Source organism: Aythya ferina, assembly GCF_964211825.1.
Source record: "Aythya ferina genome assembly, contig: HAP1_SCAFFOLD_546, whole genome shotgun sequence".
NCBI lineage: Eukaryota > Metazoa > Chordata > Aves > Anseriformes > Anatidae > Aythya > Aythya ferina.
In genome coordinates, this window is record NW_028181064.1 from 1 (window position 1) to 18,175 (window position 18,175).

General features: G+C 43.1%; 1 long non-coding RNA gene across 1 annotated transcript; it reads left to right on the forward strand.

The window, feature by feature from the left end:
- The first annotated feature begins 1,390 nt into the window (after positions 1–1,390).
- LOC311429290 lies at positions 1,391–10,056 on the forward strand. The gene is made up of 4 exons (XR_014688216.1): positions 1,391–4,523; positions 4,654–8,148; positions 8,692–8,813; positions 9,700–10,056. It is a non-coding gene; the product is annotated as an uncharacterized lncRNA (long non-coding RNA).
- The last annotated feature ends 8,119 nt before the right edge of the window (positions 10,057–18,175 follow it).

Below are 18,175 nucleotides of genomic sequence, written 5' to 3' on the forward strand. Positions count from 1 at the left end.
AGGTATGTGAGGAGGGCAGAGAGATCTTTGATAACAAAAGTGTATTTCTACTGGTGAGTTATTGGAAGGCTGCAAGAAGTCTTGCCTCAAAAGACTTCTGCTTGTATTCTTCTGAAATGAATTCTGCTGTCATCCCATTTTTTTTTTTCTACAGAAAACTACAGTCTTCTTGGGACTTGCTTCTGCAATGCTGAGAGTTATTCAGCGTTGGTTTTTGATACCCAACGTAGAGAAGGAGTTAGCTTACATTCAGGTGGTGCAATTTCTGCCTGTGTCTTATCACATAGCTTCCCTGCTTAACTTGCAACTTACAAGGCTCCTACCAATGAGCACTTTTCTGTCCATGCTGACTACAGCTGAATTGCAGGCTACGATTAAACATCAAATGTTTAATATAGGTCGTTAACAACAAACTGCAACTGTTAAGAATATATGCGGACAAGATCAGCACGAAGTAGAAGTTCTAGGCTCTGAGTGGTCTGTCCCATACTGATACTGCATGTTTGCACTGAGGCAGAATGATATCTTTCCACAAGCGTGTAAAAGCTAAGTCTAGGCTCTTACTGCCGGTATCTTTAGCAAGACTGATTGAGCATTTCTCTAACATATGAGCAAGTATTTGAGGAGCAAGGGATGGGTATGGGCACTTAAAAAGAGACTGCCGAAGGGCAGCTTCACAACTGAATTTTGTGAGTGTTTGTCCTCGTTTCATACTGAAGGGGAGTCTGCTCTAGGCAAAGTTCATGTGAAAGGAAAAGGCAGTAGTCTCCCTTTCTGCCATTATTGCTTCCTTGCTGCTCGCTCTGTTCTTCACAGAAAACCAGTATGTTTCCTTGCCAAATTCTAGTCTGCTTTCCTAGACTCCAGCCTTTGCCTCCTGGGTGTCTTGCCTTGCCTAGCCAAACTCTCCCATTCTCCTCTTCTTTATCTCATTTGTTTTATCAGGCTGAATCTTACTGGCTTCCCACCCTCAACTCCCCCCCCCCAAACTTTCTTTTTTTTTTTTTCTTTTTTTACAGACTTAGGATGGCTTGTCTTGTTACTTTTCTTCCTGCCAGCCCCCATCCTCAAGTTCTCCGATGTAACTTCAGAGGATCATCTTTGATACCTCTGCATCTGAATAATATGGTTTCTCTCCCATGCTGTAGCTGATAGTAGGATGGACTCTGAGTGCAGAGGAGAGGTTGCTTCCTCCATAGTTTACTATTGCATCTCATACTGGTTTGGGTAAGCAATTACCGAGGAAATTTGACTTCTCCATGGAGTAGTGTGTGCCTGATAGCTAGCTGGAGATAGCATACACAGAATTGAGTCAGTGCTCAGAGTTCAGTCTTGAGTTGCGGTAAAGGTGAAACAATTGAAGACTAACAGTTTACCTTCTAGTGAGCTGCGAAGCGAGTGCGGAGTTCCGATCCGCGGTTCCGTATTCTCCGTGAGGGGAGCGGCCGGAGACGAACGAAGTGCGTGACAGACCAAAAAGAAGTGCTGTTTTCACCAAGTTTTGATTGGTGGTGCCCAATATGTGGGCCTGGCAGTGTATCTTGTGATCCTATTTTTGCTCTTAAATGCTTTGAGTGTGACAAGAAAAAAGGCGGGAGCATTATCTAAGTAACTAACAGTTTAGAAGTGTTGGTGTATTTGCTGTGGCGTTTGGTCAGTTTGCCAAGTACTGGAGAGGTGGAGGGGGCTGACTGATTATCAAAGCGGTAGAACGGAGAGAGTCCTTTCTGTGGTGGTTTGGGCTTGAGCCCTGGCAATTTGGTAAGAAGGGGGAGAGTGAATTTATTTAGGTGTCAATGCCTTTTTAAATGGTATTTATTGACGGATACACAGGAGTGATTCCTTGTTTTGTATGGGCTTATTAACAAAGTGCATGAGAAAACTTGGCATTTGGCTCGAAATTCGGTCCTGTTGAAATGTAAATTTTGTGGAAAAGGTGGTAATGTTTGTCTAGAAGATGAAAGGCTGAGTGCTTCAGCTCTTTTCCTGAAGTTCCATGGATTTATGATTGGAACATGGAACGGGGCTCCTTAATAACCTGAAATAGTAAAGTTTGTATGCGGGAAGAGGCATTTAATCCCAGAGAACTGGGACATTTGGGAAGAAGATTAGGAAAAGATAGTAAAAACCCACAGTAAAAAGGTTTGCGTGGAAATTGAAACAAAGGACAGTAACTAATAAGGAATAGTAATAAATAAATAAAAGGGAATGGAAAATCAAAGGAATGAGTAATATCCAAAACAAAGATGTTTTAAAGAAAGCCTCCTTGGGTGCACACTGGCACATTCAAAGGATATTGTTAGAACTGGGAGCGCAGAAAGGAAGAGGACTTTCACTAAGTATTGCAATCAGTGGTGGCCACTATATAAGCTAAATGGCCACTTTATGGATCAGTGGACTATAACACTATCTGGCAATTCATGTTTTGGAGGAGAGAAGGAAAATAGGATGAAGTGTAGTATACTGATACGTTGTTTCAGCATCTTGGAGAGAAAAGGAGTGGAATTAATTGGCTCTTGACTGAGCCTTTGGTGTTGGCGTGAGAAAAGTACAGGCTGGAGAAAGATAAAGGAAGCGTTAAAAGAGTTGTCCCCGGTGTTAAAGGTGTGGCATGTAGTATTTAACAGAGCCCTTTGAAGTTGAATGAGCAGGGAAGGAGGATGTAGGAATGTTAATAGTTCTGCCTCAGCAGGAAGCTGTGTGTTTTTTTTTTTTTTTTTTTTTTTGTTTGAAATAGCAAAACAAATTACGCAACGTTGCTTAACTTGTCAGAAGATAAATAAGAAAGTGTTTTGACAAGCAGCCACGGGAGGGACAAAAACAGCTTACAGGCCTTTTGAGAAAGTACAAGTTGATTTCACTGAATTGCCCAAGGTAGGGAGGATAAAATATCTATGGGAAATAGCAGATCATTTAACACAATGGGTAGAAGCTTATCCCGTAGCTCGAGCTATGGCACAAATGGTGGTAAAAGCTCTATTAGAACACCTGATACCTAAATATGGGATAATCCAGTACATTGATTTTGATCAGGGCACACACTTTGCTTCTAAAATAATAAAATTATTATGTCAATCATTAGGTATTCAGTGGGAATACCATACTCCGTGGCACCCACAAAGCTCAGGGAAAGTAGAAAGATTGAATCAAACACTAAAACAACACTTGGCTAAATTAATGATCGAGACACAAATGCCCTGGATGAAATGCTTACCATTGGCACTTTTAAACATAAGAACTAAACCACACAGTGAGAGCGGATTATCGCCATATGAAATGTTATATGGTATGCCTTATTCTCAAGGGATGCCTCTAGGAAAAATGTAGTTGAGGAGCGTAGCATCCAGAAATACGTAATTACCATTGGAAGGAGGTTACAAGAGCTAAGAGAAATTGGAATGATGGCTCAAACACCACCTTTAGGATTTGCTATTCATAAGATACAACCAGGAGACAAGGTCTTAATAAAAACCTGGAGGGAAGAATCATTGAGCCCCCGATGGGAGGGACTGTAAGTAGTAAGTTTTACTTACTACTGAAACAGCTGTGAGAACAGCGGAAAGGGGTTGGATCCACAGATCCAGAATAAAAGGACCAGTAACTACCGAAACCTGGAGGGTTGAGTCCACTCCTGGGGAACTGAAACTAAAGCTAAAGAAGAACTAATATTCTGGCAATGAGGCTCTGCATGAATTAAGGACGCCAAATAAAGGGGACAAGCCTAAAGGGAGGAAAGGGAGAAGGCAAGACCGGGGCAGGACCCTCCACTGCAGTGTGTATGGTCTACCGAGGGAGGCGATGGATATTGACTGCCGAGTGAGAGGGCCTCGACCGGACTTCTCCCACACTAAGGTGAGGTTGTCCCGAGAAAATAACGTAAGAACTTTTCTTTTTAAACCCATATAAAATTGTGATTCGTTTTCCAGGAGCTGGATCACCCCGGCAGGCTGAACGGTATCACAAGCCCAAATTGACCCTGAAAGTGGGCCCAACCCCTTGACTGAAGGCGTCTTGCCTATTATGATCCAGCTACATGGGCAGAAGACGGATCCTGGGGCTATAGGACCCCAATATATATGCTTAATAGAATAACTAGGTTACAAGCTGTAATGGAAATAGTTGTAAATAAAACCGGAGGTGCGCTTGGCTTAATTGCAAAGCAAAATACCAAGATGAGGACTACTTATCTACTTATGTATCAAAATCGCTTAGCTTTGGATTATTTACTAGCACAAGAAGAAGTCTGTGGAAAATCTAACCTTAGTAATTGCTGTTTAGAGATTAATGATGAAGGTGTTTCTTCCTAGTAGCTGGTAGAATGCTACGTTTTGGTTTAGGATGAGAAGAGCGCTGATAACATGCTGATGTTTTAATTGTTGCAGAGCCGTGCTTACACCAAGCCAAGGACGTTTCAGCTTCTCACTGTCCTGCCAGCGAGCAGGCTGGGGGTGCAGCAAGAGCTGGGAGGAGGGCTGGACTGCTCGGGGTTAGGCTGGGCATCGGACAGCTGGGCATCAGCGGTGGTGAGCAATTGCATTGTGCATCACTTGTTTCATACACATGAGTAGTAGTAGAACTATCATCATTATTGTCATTATTATTATTTATGATTATTTATTATTGTTATTTTCTTGTCTTTATCTCACCTCACAGGCTTCACTTTCCCATTTCTCTCTCCCATCCCAGAGAGGGAGGGGGTGAGGTGAGTGAATGGCCGTGTGGTGTTTAGCTGCCAGCTGGGTTAAACCACAACAGAAAGAAAAGCTGTAAATGAACTTGTAAAAGAAATGAAGAAGATTGCACACGTCCCAGTTCAAACTTGGAATGGAATCGATCTAAGAAGATTATGGGAGGGGGCTTTATTGGCAGTGATTGTTTTGCTAAAATGAGGATGGTTGTATTGTGGATATGTGGAGAATTGTTAATAATTCCATGTTTAATACCTTCTATTACCAGACTGATACACTCCAGTTATACAAGGAATGCAAATATCTGCAGTACCTGTTGTGGGAATAGGAATGTTGTTTTTGCAGAGTTACGTTGTTTAGAGGGCAGGAATGTGGTACTGAGATATGCTTACAGTGATAAGAAAGCTTAGCAGGCAACCTTGTAAAATGCAGACAACCAGACTTCTTAGGACAATTAGGTGAAAATCACGGTGTCAAGTCAGACAAGCGAAGAAACATTACCACTCCAAGCAGGAAAAATGTCAAAAGAAATTTGAAATTTAACAGGCCGGCAAGTGAAGGCCATGCATTGTTTGTGAAGCATCGGATAGATGGTGAACCTGGATTACCCAGTCAGTGGGGAAACAGGGGAGGGTCCTGTCATCAAAAAGTATATAAACTGTGTTTTGGAACTAGTAGGTGCGCTCTCCTGCTTGTGGGGCGCCCGCCATTGCAATCGCGAACAAATTACTTCTTCACTGAGGTCCTCGCCTGGGCCTAAGTTACTGGCTACAGAGTTTCTCACACTGTTGACCCAGAACCAGGGAGAAGAGAAAACCCATTGCCTGACGATAATAAAAAGAAAAGAATATCCAAAATTGATACCAATTTGGCAAGTATTGACTCGATTGGAAAGGAAAACACGGATCAATACCATGAAAAAGGAGATGGGGGACTGTGAAATATGTTCATCTGATTCGTGTCAATATGGAACAATGCTAGGGCCTCATAATGAAATGTGACCTTCTGTCTTACATCCCCTTGTATAAATAACCACAAGTCCAAGAGAAACAGAGTGGTTAGTGTATATAGTTCTTGTATCTTGCAAACGAATGGTCTAGCAGTTCGTGTTGATAGAGGGTTTGAAGGGTAAACCTTGAGACTCGGGTCTGGGAGATAAGAGAATAGGGGGGAGTTTTTTGAGATAACTGCTGACTATTGCATGAGACACAACTTTCTGGCATCTGGCCCAGAGACTACTAAATAAGGGGAGGGGGGGGGGAAGCTGAAGAACGACTGAAGGACAAAACTTGTGAGGAAGACTACGAGCCTTCAGTATGAGCGACCCTCAGAGGGACCACTGGAGACTGATACGCATGCATCCGTGGGATGGTTCGGGTTCCGGGAAACTAATTATAATACCCCTGCCTTTTCCAAAAGTGGTGATGAATATGTATTAGCCTAGGAGCATAAAAACCAGCTGCCTGATGTAACTGGTGTGCGTCTTCGTGGAGCAGAGACTCCCAGCGCACCCAGTGCTGTTTGCTTACCTCTGTTCCTTTAATAAACTGTAAACTTTGATTGTAACCCTATTTGGGACTCAGTCATTTATAACAATATACAATAGCATGTTTGTCTCTAGTACTTACAAGGCGAAGTTCTGAGATCATATTTCACAGACTGCTTCTTACAGATTTCAAGAAATCCAATTGTTCTGAAGTACAGCCGTGCTCTATTACTATCTAAAGGGAACAAACTGTTTTCAAACCCATTACAGATTGGATGTTTTTTATTTATTTAAATAAGCTTGTCTCTGCAGCTTTCCTTCGTGATGCTGATCTTCGGAGAGGCAGATTGTTAACAAGATACAATCAAATTGCATTTTAATGTCTAGTTTTGTATGTTAAAGACACACAGTATCTGGGTACAGCAAGGTTCCACTAATTGACAAGGATCTTTCTGAAGTCTTCCTTATTTTTTCAGTATTCTTTTCAAATTGTGGACAGCAGGATGAGGTAGAATATCAAACACGGTGACTGTTTTTTACCCAGAGGACACTAGTAGGGAAAAGGAGTTGGTCTGAGTTGACCTTGACATGCTTAAGGGGTTGGTACATGAGAACCTCGTGAAGTTCAAGAAGGCTAAGTGCAAGGTTCACCACCGTCATCAAGGCACTCCCAAGAATGAATGCAGGCTTGTTGATGAGTGGATTGGGAGCAGCCCTGCAGAGAAGGACTTGGGAGTGTTGATGGATGAAAAGCTCTACATGAGCCAGCGATGTGCAGTTGCAAACCAGAAAGCCAGCCGTATCGTGAGCCACATCAAAAGTATGACCAGAAGGTCCAGGGAGGTGATTCTCGCTCTCTACTCCACTCCTGTGAGGCCCCACCTGCAGTGCTGCATTCAGCTCTGGGGACTCCAACATAAGAAATAAATGTGTTAGAGCAGGTCCAGAGCAGGGCCACGAAGTTGATGAGGGCTGGAGGACCTCTCCTATGAAGACAGGCTGAGAGAACTGGGGTTGCTTAGCCTAGAGAAGAGAGGGCTCTGAGGAGACCTTATAGTGGCCCTCTAGTACCTGAAGCAGGCTTCGGGTAAGCTGGGGAGGGACTTTTTGTCAGGGAGTGTAATGACAGGACAAGGAGTAATGGCTTTAAACTAAAAGGGTAGATGTAGATTAGAATAAAGGAAGAAATTGTTTACTATGGGTGGTGAGGCACTGGAACAGGCTGCTTGGGGAAGTTGTGAATGCCCCATCCCTGGAAGTATTTAAGGCCAAGTTGGATGGGGCTTTGAGCAATCTGGTCTAGTGGGAGGTGTCATAGAATCATAGAATGATTTGTGCTGGAAGGGAACTTGAAGGTCATCTACTCCCCCCTGCCATAGGCAAGGACACCTTCTGGTTATAAACGTAAAATCAGCGTGATTAAACAAAAGGCTTCTGTATAAGAGAGCACAAGTAAAATGTTCGTCGTAGGAAGAGCTCATTAGCTACTTCCAGCCAGAATGATTAGGGATAAGAGTTCTTGCATCTGAAATAGTTTCATACAGCTAGCGAATTTGTGCCAGAGCCTATGTTCAGGGTTTCCTTTGACTTACTGCAGTCTCCCTTTGCCAGTAGTACCCTGAAGCTCAAGTTTGTTTCTGAAACGTTAAGATACTTCATTTCTGGAGTTACACGTTCTGACTCGGAAAAAATTCTTGGTGCTGTATATTAATATTGAGTAAGTCAGCAGAATGCAAAATCCTGTTCTTACTCTATTTTGCAGATGTTATTCTCCCAGAGGAGTCAGATCACTTTGTTGTTGTTGTTGTTGTTGTTGTTTTAATTCCCTTCTGACAGGTGTCTTCTTTGGCCATAGCTAGCGGAAATGGCTTGCTAATAAAAGGAGGGAAAGAGGCAGCATACAGCAATCAAATCCTTCATCATCTGACTCAAGAAGCACTCTCCATTCATGGAGTCAAAGATGCAGCGCAAGTAGTAAGTGTCTAGAATTAAAGCAACAACTTTTGTGCTGTAGCATGTAGAAAAAGCACAGGCAGAGCTTGAGAATTCAGGCCATTGACTGTTTGTGTCACAACTTTCACGTGTGAATACAAGCAAGGAAGTGGAAGATGTCTGCCATTTGGAGAAGCTGGTAGATCTAATCATTCCACATGGTTCATCCCAGCTAGTCAGGAATATCCAGAAAGCTGCTAAGGGAATTCCAGTGATGGGACACGGTGAATGGATCTGTCATGTGTATGTGGACACAGATGCCAGCGTGGAGAAGGCCACATGAGTAAGTAAGCTGTGAGAGGGTGACTTGGATACCATGAGTGTAACTGAACTACACATTTGGAATATGTGGTATGGTTATAATATTATTATTATTATTATATTATTATATTAATATATTATTATTATATTATATTAATATATATATTAATATATTATTATAACCATACGTAATAATAATTCACGTGCTCTTCAAATTCTTTGTCATAAATGTTACGTAACCAATTGTTTACTCTTAAACCTCAGTCAGAGACTCAAAGTGTGAATATACTGCTGCCTGTGATGCTCGGGAAACACTCCTAATTCACTGAGACCTGCTGAGAACCCCGTTGTTTGATCAGATCATAGACACGTTGAGAGTAGAACAGGTTAGTCATTTATACTTGTGTTGGCTTTTGTTTTGTTTTATTTACTTGTTGTTCATTTTAGGAGCCCTTGGTCTTGCTGACATAGCCCTATGTAGTTTTATGATAACATAACACTTACGTTACCCACATGTCTCTTTGTACACCTTTGTACTCTTTTCGGAGAGCTTTCTTGGCTTCTCCATGCAACCCCAAGCTTTTCCATAGAAACGATCTGCAAGCAGCTTCTTTGGGGTGGCTGCATGCCATTGCTGGGATACAACTACTTCCTTTTACATAGAAAAAAATCATTCTCTGCCTTGGAAGAGCATTTCCCCAACCCTTTCTCTACTACTCTTAATTCTGACTTCCTGGCTGGCAACCTCCCGGACCCAAATACTATTCTGATTAAATCTATTAACTTACCTTCTTACCTCAGTCGTTTCCCATTTTATGTTTCTCCTCCTCTAATCTGCTTCATCCACATATTTTGAACATTTTGTCTCACTTGCCTTTATTCCCACCCATTTTCCCGCCCATTATTTCCCCCTCCCACTGTTCCACAGGAACAAAGGCCACTGTCCTACATAATTGCTTTGACATGCATAATGTTTTGTAGCAGAGATGCATCACGAGAGAAATATTTGTGAAGTACTTAAATTACACTCAAAACATGGATTTTTCACATAGCATTTCCATTTGGCAAATAGTGTATACAAGCAGTGATTGATGCAGGAAAACATGGTAAAATAGGTCATGTTCTGATAATGTTAAAGTCATATTAAGAGAAGCTTGCCAGATAGCTAGTCAGGAGCAAGTCCTCACTCGCTTGTGTTTTCTTTTTGTCTTTTTTTTTTTTTTAATGTCTGGTTTGGTTGTGTTTTGTTTTGTGTTTTTTTTTTTTTCATAGAATACCCTGAGTTGCAAAGGACCCATGAGGACTACCAAGTTCAACCCCTAGCTCCACACAGGACCACCCAGAAATCAGACCATGCATCTTGGAGCGTTGCCCAAACACTTCTTGAATTCCAGCAGGCTCAGTGCTGTGACCACTGTCCTGGGAGCCTGTTCCAGTGCCCTGCCACCTCTTGGTGCAGAACCTTTCCCTAACATCCAGCCTGACCCTCCCCTGTCACAGCTCTATGCCATTCCCTTGGGTCCTGTCGCTGTCACCTGAGAGAAGAGATCGGCACCTGCTCCTCCACTCCTCCCTCTCATTGTTAAGGTGTCTTAGCTGCTACGATTAAATTCAGAGATTGACGATGCATTAGATCTTCTTCATCAGGATCGTAAAATAACTGAAAGTCCTTGCCTTGTTTTGGGCCCAGTAACTCTTTTGTGTCTGAAACATACACTTTGGAGAGAGCGGGTGTCAGTTTACAAAAGAAAAGGATAAAAACAGGTAAGGTCTTTTGTAGGGGAGACTTGCAAACCTGGAAATATCTGCCTTCCTCGAAACTCCCCTCCCCTCATTTTATATTGCTGACTTTGACATTATATGGCATAGGCTATCCCTTTGGTTAAGTTTGAATCGGTTGTGGTTATGTGCTCTCCTAACTTTTAGCAGACCCTCGGCCTTCTCACTGTGGGGGGAGAAGAGAAAGCCTTGGAATTGTGTGAGCACTGTTTAGCAACAGCCAAAACAGTGGTTTGTTTAAGGCAAAAATCCAAAATGTAGCAGTATAGGGACTGCTATGAAAAAAATTAACTCTATCCTAGCTATACCCAGAACAACAAGCTGCACTTTTTGCCTGTTACGCATTGGTACAATCTACAGCACAAAATACTTCTGGTATTGCAGGTGAAGATTCATGCTGGCCCAAAGTTTGCCTCTTACTTGACATTCAACCCCTCAGAAGTGAAATCTCTCCATGACGAACATGGAGATCTGGAGAGCTGCATTGAGGTTGTGGACAGTGTACAAGAGGGTGTCGAACATATCCACAAGTATGGAAGTTCTCACCTGGATGTTACCGTCACGGAGAATGGTTTGTGACCAATCTGTTCCCTTAAGCTTCTGCTTTGGTTTCACTGTGGGATCTTGTTATTAGCATAACTACTTACATTGCAGTAGTTTCTCTTATCTTGGTTCTGTAGTGAGCATAATCAGCTGGAACCCTATGAGCTAAATCTATCTGTAGTTGTGTTTAATTCAAGGAAAACATGTTGTGTGCCCTTATTCCAGGAGGTGAGGGCATGTGTTTGAGCAACTGGCCAACGACAAGTCAACGCATGCTCTTGTCAGGCAGATTGCTTTATGTTCCTGTATTGTACAGACTTACCACATCAGACAGTTTTGCAGAAACATCTCCTGAATCCTGGAGACGTCTTTAGGCCTCTGAAGGAGGAAGAGGTGAGCTTCTATAGAGGGAATATGTACTGTAGGAAAGATCAGACTATATACATTTTGTCTTCCCAGGTTGCTTTTAAGCCTTGCAAACAAGGACCACAAGTGTTTTTCTCCATCTCTCCCAGTCCTTTATTTCCCAGTTCCGCATCTGTAGCGTAAAAGCTGCATGTATCTCAGTTCCCAGTTTCTTGCTCCTTTGATGCCGCGAACTTCTGTTTCTATGCGCCACTCTGTGCTTCTTCCACTCCTCTGCATGAGGTTTGAACACTCTGCCACTTCAAAACGTAGCTAGAACTGCTCCCAGCCAAAGGATGACTCTCCATACAAGGCTAAAACTTCTGAGAGTCAGCTACAGTAAGGTCATTTTGATTTGTGGCTCATCAGTGTGAGATTCAAGCAGGCATCTGTTTCTGTACCTTCTGCAGAAATTAAACGAGTAGCACCGAAAGGCATGCATTTGATACTGTAAGCCACTACCTGGTGCACTAGTGATTTACTTGGGTGTGTACTGGAGATAGAGTTCATCTTTAGCATTCGTCCTGTTGCTCTGGGCAACTGACTTGCAGCTTACAGCCTTACAGAGAAAGGCATCCTCCAGAGTACTAAGGCTCGTACAACTCTGCTTGAGGTTGCTCCAGTCTCACATGTTCTGTGTTGAACTGGGTTAGTTAGCTGACTTCATGTGGTGTTTCGGCATTCTCTTTCCCAAATACTATTTTCAGTATAAACTTAATATAGGACTTTCTATTAATTTCCATTAATTCCATTATGATAGGACTTTCCATGTTCTTTATAGAACAGTTCCATGTATCCATTGAGATAATGTAGAGCTGAACATGTAGTTTAACTGTCTGACTGCAAAATGTAGCTCGGGGCTGCTGTCACTTCTTCCCAGTCATACAACTATCCCTGTTTGCGAGGTCTAGGCTGTAGTAAGAATTAGACATCTTTTCACTTCTTGTCTTTGCAAGCTTCTTGTAATATTTACAGTTGTGTCTATGTGATAAACATATTACAAAGAAGGTGTGTATGAACATGCTTTAATCCAGGCTGTTAAATACTGTCTGATAATGTTGCAGGTGAAAGTTCTGTTCTTGTATCTCTTCACGGTATGAGGCTGTGCCTATTGGACTGCATGATCACTCTGTACTGTATCCTATTTTCTTCTCTGCCTCTTTTTCAGAGAAAACAGTGGAGTTCTTCCTCCAGCATGTGGACAGTGCTTGGAATGCCAGTAACCGATTCTCTGATGGGTAGAGATTTGTACTCTGTATGTGCCTGTGGTGTGCAGGCAGCTAAGCACCACAAAGCCGTTTGCTCCCTCAGCAGTGTGGGAGGAAGGAAAGACTGGAACAAAACTGAGTATCAGTTACCTAAGTAAACAGGTGCACATACTAGGAAGTGCAGAAGACAAGGGAAACATTAATTCCTGAGGTAGAAACTACTAGAAATCGCTGTAGCAGGCTTGAACATGCAGTGCTCTGTGTGTTAAAAAATTGTGTTTAGGGTTTTATAAGATCACACAATAGTCTGTTTAAGAAGAGGAAAAAGAAAAACAAAAAAGGATATAGGAATGGAATCCTGACTAATTTAGTTCTTATTGTTCAAAGGGTAAACCCTCAAACAAATGTACGATGTATGTAAGACACACGTAGCTTTCTGGCTTCTTTCTCTCTAAAAGTGAAGCTGAAACTGACAGAAGTATAAACATTCCAATTTAGAATAAAGCTCCTCTGATCAGAACAGGTAAAAATAACTTCTGACACTTGGGGAGGAGTGAAGGAAGGGAGGTGAATGACTGCTTCTACATAAAGATGCAGGGCTATATAGTACAAAGTTGAATATCTTCTGAGGATCAACTACCTTTACCTTGTGTGTTTTCTACAGGTGATGAAGTTGGAATTAGTACTTCTCGTATCCATGCACGCGAACCAGTGGGAATTGAAGGACTCTGAACTACAAAGTGGTTATTGACAGGGGACAATCATGTTGTTTCTGACTTCTCAGAGCACGGGAGCATGAAGTAGCCCCATGAGAGCCTACCTCTCCCTCAGAGAAATACCGAGGACATTGAGAAAACTCATCAATAAAATGTTTATTGAAGACGTTCAGGCTTCAGGGTACTCTTTGGGGAAAGAGATTTGCTTTTCAGCTCTGAGATCATTGTTCTTGGTCATTGTGCAGTACAATGAGTGATCCCATCCGTGACACGCATTATTTGTTGCTGTCTCTTACTGTTTCCTTAGATAGTATCTGCAAACTGACCTTGCTTTTGCCAGAGAGGTTTCTTTAAAACATACAGATACCATAAGGAAAAGTTGAAATATCTGCTGCGTTCTGTTCATGCCCTTGCTCCCCTCCAGCAAAGATGCCTGGTGGTAGAGTGTAATTTTTTTTCCCTGTCTTTAATCTGAACACCTGTCTTGGTGAACAAACTCGGTAGCTTTCCTTTAGTCATGTGACCACAGCAGCTCTTGAAAGCTCTAAAGCTTTAAGACACTTACTGTCTTTGTTTGATCACTCTGTGATTCCTATGCATTTGGAACGTATATTTCATTAATGTTTTGACCAAGCAACCTTTTTTATCTAATTTCTTTGTATTTTTGACAACTGTAGATAAATAGCGCAACTGTATACGGTGTGAATTTTGTTACCTCTGTCCACCAGACATTTATTTCTCATGGGTTTTCTGTGAAATGTAATCCCTCCAAACCCGTCATCCAGATGCAATACTACCTTGAAGTTTAAAAGAAGCTCTGAATAAATGCTGCCTTTTGCGTACTGGAACAAAGGAACTCACGTGTGCATGCTGCAGCCAGGGCTCAGTGAAGCCCTCCATAGGTCAGGGTGGTTGGAGTGTCAAGGTGCATGGGGAGGGAGTGGAATGGTGCCACACTGCAAATGCTGGCAGGGCAGGGAGTGGGATGGGTGCAGCCTGCACAGGGACATTCTCTCCTGTGCATCCGTTTCTTGCTGCTAACTTGCCTCTGCATGCTTTGTTGACTGCTGGCGTGTGCGTGGTACTCAGGAGCCAACATAGTGGCACACAGGACCTATCCGGGCATCTGGGTGTCTGCTGGGTAGCCATGTTACCGCACTCACCCATTTAGGACCATTGCACTCTACTCTGCAACCCTGAGAAAGCCATTATGCCCCACGCTCCTCTTGTGCTTCTATGCTCTCCTGAGACTTTGTGACAACTGCTTGCACTGCAACCACAACTGGTACTGCCCATCAATGATAAAAGCACTGATACTGCAGCACCCAGTACTGCACGCCTGCAGTAGCGTTCCCTGCAATTCCTCTGTCCAGCTACCACTGTTACTCCTTCCTCTGTCCCACTCGTCTCTTGATCTTTTTTGATTCCTCTGCCCTTCTCAGTGTCTGTCTTCCTCTATCCTTTCCCCTGGTCTCATAACATCTAATCTAACTCCCCTCTTTCTCTTTTAGTTTGGAAACTTCCTTGCCCTGTCATTATCTGTCTGAGCAAAAAGTTGCTCTCCAACTTTTTTTATAAGCCACCTTTAGGCACTGAAAGGCGGCAATTAGCTCTCCCTGGAGCTTTTTCTTCTCCGTGATGAACAACTCCAGCTCTCTTGGCCTGTGTTCAGAGGGGAGAATCCCCATCATTTGTTCTAACTTTCGTTGGGTTAACCATTTCCATTAATGAGGGAACGGTTAAGGCAATTACTCCACAACTACCCAAAGCAGCGATAGTGAGAAGCCCACTTCCAGCATCCATTTCCCATGCAGGGACAGATGGACACCGCTTAATGTCTTGCCCCACAGGAGAAGGGGAGTCGCCGCCTGTCCGTGTTGTTTTTTGTTTTTTGTTTTTTGTTTTTTTTTTTTTTTTCTTTTTTCTGCGAGTGATATTATTACATTGTTTATTTACATGTTTTTGTTTTTGGTGTGTAATCTGTTATGCTCCTAGATTTTTCTTCCTGTGTAAAAGAAAGGTTGAGCTACTTCCAGCTGAAAAAGTTTCGGTTACTTGCTTGATCATATTGTTCTTTCAATATTCAAAGCTGAAGCAAAAGCATGGGGATTGCTGCTTCTAGAGAAACACCAGTTCTCTCACTAGAGTACAACGCTTTCTCAAAAACATGACAGGCCATTAGCTCAGGGTAGCGATCATGCAGCTTATCGGTCACAGTGCGCACAAGAGCATCAGGTCCCCCTCTCGTCACAGAGCCTGTCCGTGGTGTCTCCACTCCACTCTGTGCCCCATCCCGTTCCTTAGAGTCAGCACACGGATATCTCCTACTGCGACAGCATGTAATGTTGGAGGCGTTGGAAGTCCTGATCCATCCATTCGGAGCAGGAGACTGTGTTTTGATGCAAATGTGGAAAGAATCGAAGCTGCAACGTGAGTGGGAAGGACTGTTCCAAGTGCTCCCGACTCCTGAGATGGCAAGAAGAACGGCTGAGAAAAGTGCCTGTTCTCGTCCTGGTCTCCATTCTGCCAACCTGCTCCTTTTCATTCCTTCTTTCTGCTTCTTTATTGATGACATAACTTCGTCACATCGTGTTGCCTTCCTTTTTTTTTTTTTTTTTTTTTTATCTTGAGGGCAGGCTCCCCTCCTATACCCTTCTCTCCACAGCAGTTCTTTTCAAAACAACTTTTCATTGGTCAAACAACTTTGCAAATAACAGTAACAGTAAACACCCAGAAACTTCCATGCCTCAATGGCTGGAGAACAAGAAACCCGAGACTGCATGCAGTCTCCTGAATCACCCTTCTCTGTTCCCTCTAAACTCTTTTACATTCCTGATGGCCTCATCGAGAAGAGTCTAGTGTTAGGGTGGTGTTAGTGTCTAGTGTGGGGCTTTCCAACCCCCATGGCCACCCTCCCAAATCTTCCCCTTCTTTATTAATATCAACCATTTTCTTGACATGAATTACCACTCCATATATAACACTTCCAATTAGGTGGTAAATTCTTCCTTGCCCTCCCATCACCACATAGCCACCAATACCCTATACCTAATTTTCACCCACTTTCCAAAGATCCATCCACTCCAGACTCCTTATCAGGGTCGTATGCTACTTGGATAGTAATATTACAAAATGACCTTAAATTGGCTAGATTATATCCCCCTGCATTTCCCGGTTTTGAACAGTCAGGTTCCCGACCAAAACTAAGCCCCAGATCACGCAAGATCTTTTGTTCACTGCCATCATTGACCCCCATACACCGACTTTTAACAGTAACGTTTCCCGTGCTTGTAAAGCAAATTTCGGTCCCTCAGGGAGGGTATAATTTACCCTTTCCACTCCCCAACATTGAGCGGACCACGTCTGATTAGTCTATATAATGCATTGTTCCAATTTCTGGAGGGTATCCCATATAGCGGGATTTCCATATTGCCCCTCGGAAGTGCAGTACATATCCAACAGTCAGATAAATTTAAAGATCGGGCGACTCTTTCAGGTATGTTTACATTCGAGTTTTCCTTCCATGCTTGAGCTGATACAATAGTTACAAGCAATGTCCAAAGTCCATACGTGTTGCCTTTTCAATTTCAACTTATTGGGTCCCATCGTTTCAAGTGTCCATGGACCTTGCGTTGACTTCTTGATTCTCATGTGGTGAATCCAAGCAGGTTGTTCTTTAATTTTTACTGCGGTGTATGATGTAAGCAGCACCTGAAAGGGTCCTTCCCACTGGGGTTCCAAAGTTTATTTCTGCAAGAGACTTTACATACATAGATGTATAATCTCCAGGTTGTACATTGTGTATAGGTCTATCCAAAATGCTACTCCGGGTTCCAGCTACATATTTTCCAATTTTGTCTAATTGTTTCCCTAATGCCACCATATAGGATGTCATAATTTTGTCTCCTGCTTGTGCGGACATCCCCTTCTGTATTCCATAGGGTTGTCCATACAGGATTTCAAAAGGGCTCAGTCCCTCCTTTGCTCTTGGCCTTGTTCGTATGCATAAGAGAGCCAAAGGAAGAGACTGAGGCCAGGCCAGATTCGCTTCCTGTCCCAACTTTACAGTCTGTTGTTTGATCAAGTGGTTCGTCTTTTCTACCTGGCCACTTGACTGAGGGCGATATGGGGTATGAAGTTGTCAATCTATACCTAGATGGCGGCTGATTTGTTGCACTATTCTTGAAATAAAAGGCGGTCCCCTGTCAGAGGATATAGTAGCTGGTACCCCAAAACGTGGTATTATTTCCTGTATTAGTATTCTTACCACCTCCCTAGCCTTGGCTGTTCTGGTAGGAAACGCCTCTGGCCAACCTGAAAAGGTGTCAGTTAATACCAGCATGTATCGGTACCCCCCTTTTCTTGGGAGTTCCAAAAACTCAATCTGCCATTGTTGTCCAGGCCCGTTACCTTTTCCAATTTGGCCTATCCCTAGTTTTGGAGTATTTTGGGGATTAGTCTGGAGGCAAAGGTCACACTGCTGAGTCAGTTGTCTCGCAGTGGTTCCTTGCTACAATTTCTCTGATCCAATGTTTATATAAGGCTTCAGTCCCCCAGTGCCTCTTTCTATGTTCCTCTCTTATCAAGGGCCATATCATATAAGAGGGAATAATCATTTTCCCTTGGGGTAAGAGCCCACCCTTCCTCGTTATAGGAACCTGCTAGATCAGTAATTAATTTCTGATCTTCCTTGGTATATTTGGGCTTACCTTCTAGGGAGATTTGCCCACTGGGGATCAGGGCCCCTTCTGTTTTTACCTCCCTTTTGGCTGCATGTTTTGCCTCTCTGTCTGCTGTCGTGGTTCAGCTCGAGTGGGCAGCCGAGCTCCACCACAGCCGCTCTCTCACTCCCCCTCCTCAAAGAGGAATGGGGAGAAAACATGTGAAAATGGCTCAAGGATTGAGATAAGGACGAGAAAATCACGCAGTAATTATTGTAACGGGCAAAACAGACTCGGCATAAGGAGATAGTAAGATTTATTGCCTATTACTAACAAGCGAGAGAAGTGAGAAAACAAAGGAAAAAGCAAACCAAAAGCACCTTCCCCCCCATCCACCCTCTTCCACCTCCTCCCCCCGAGCGGCACAGGGGAACGG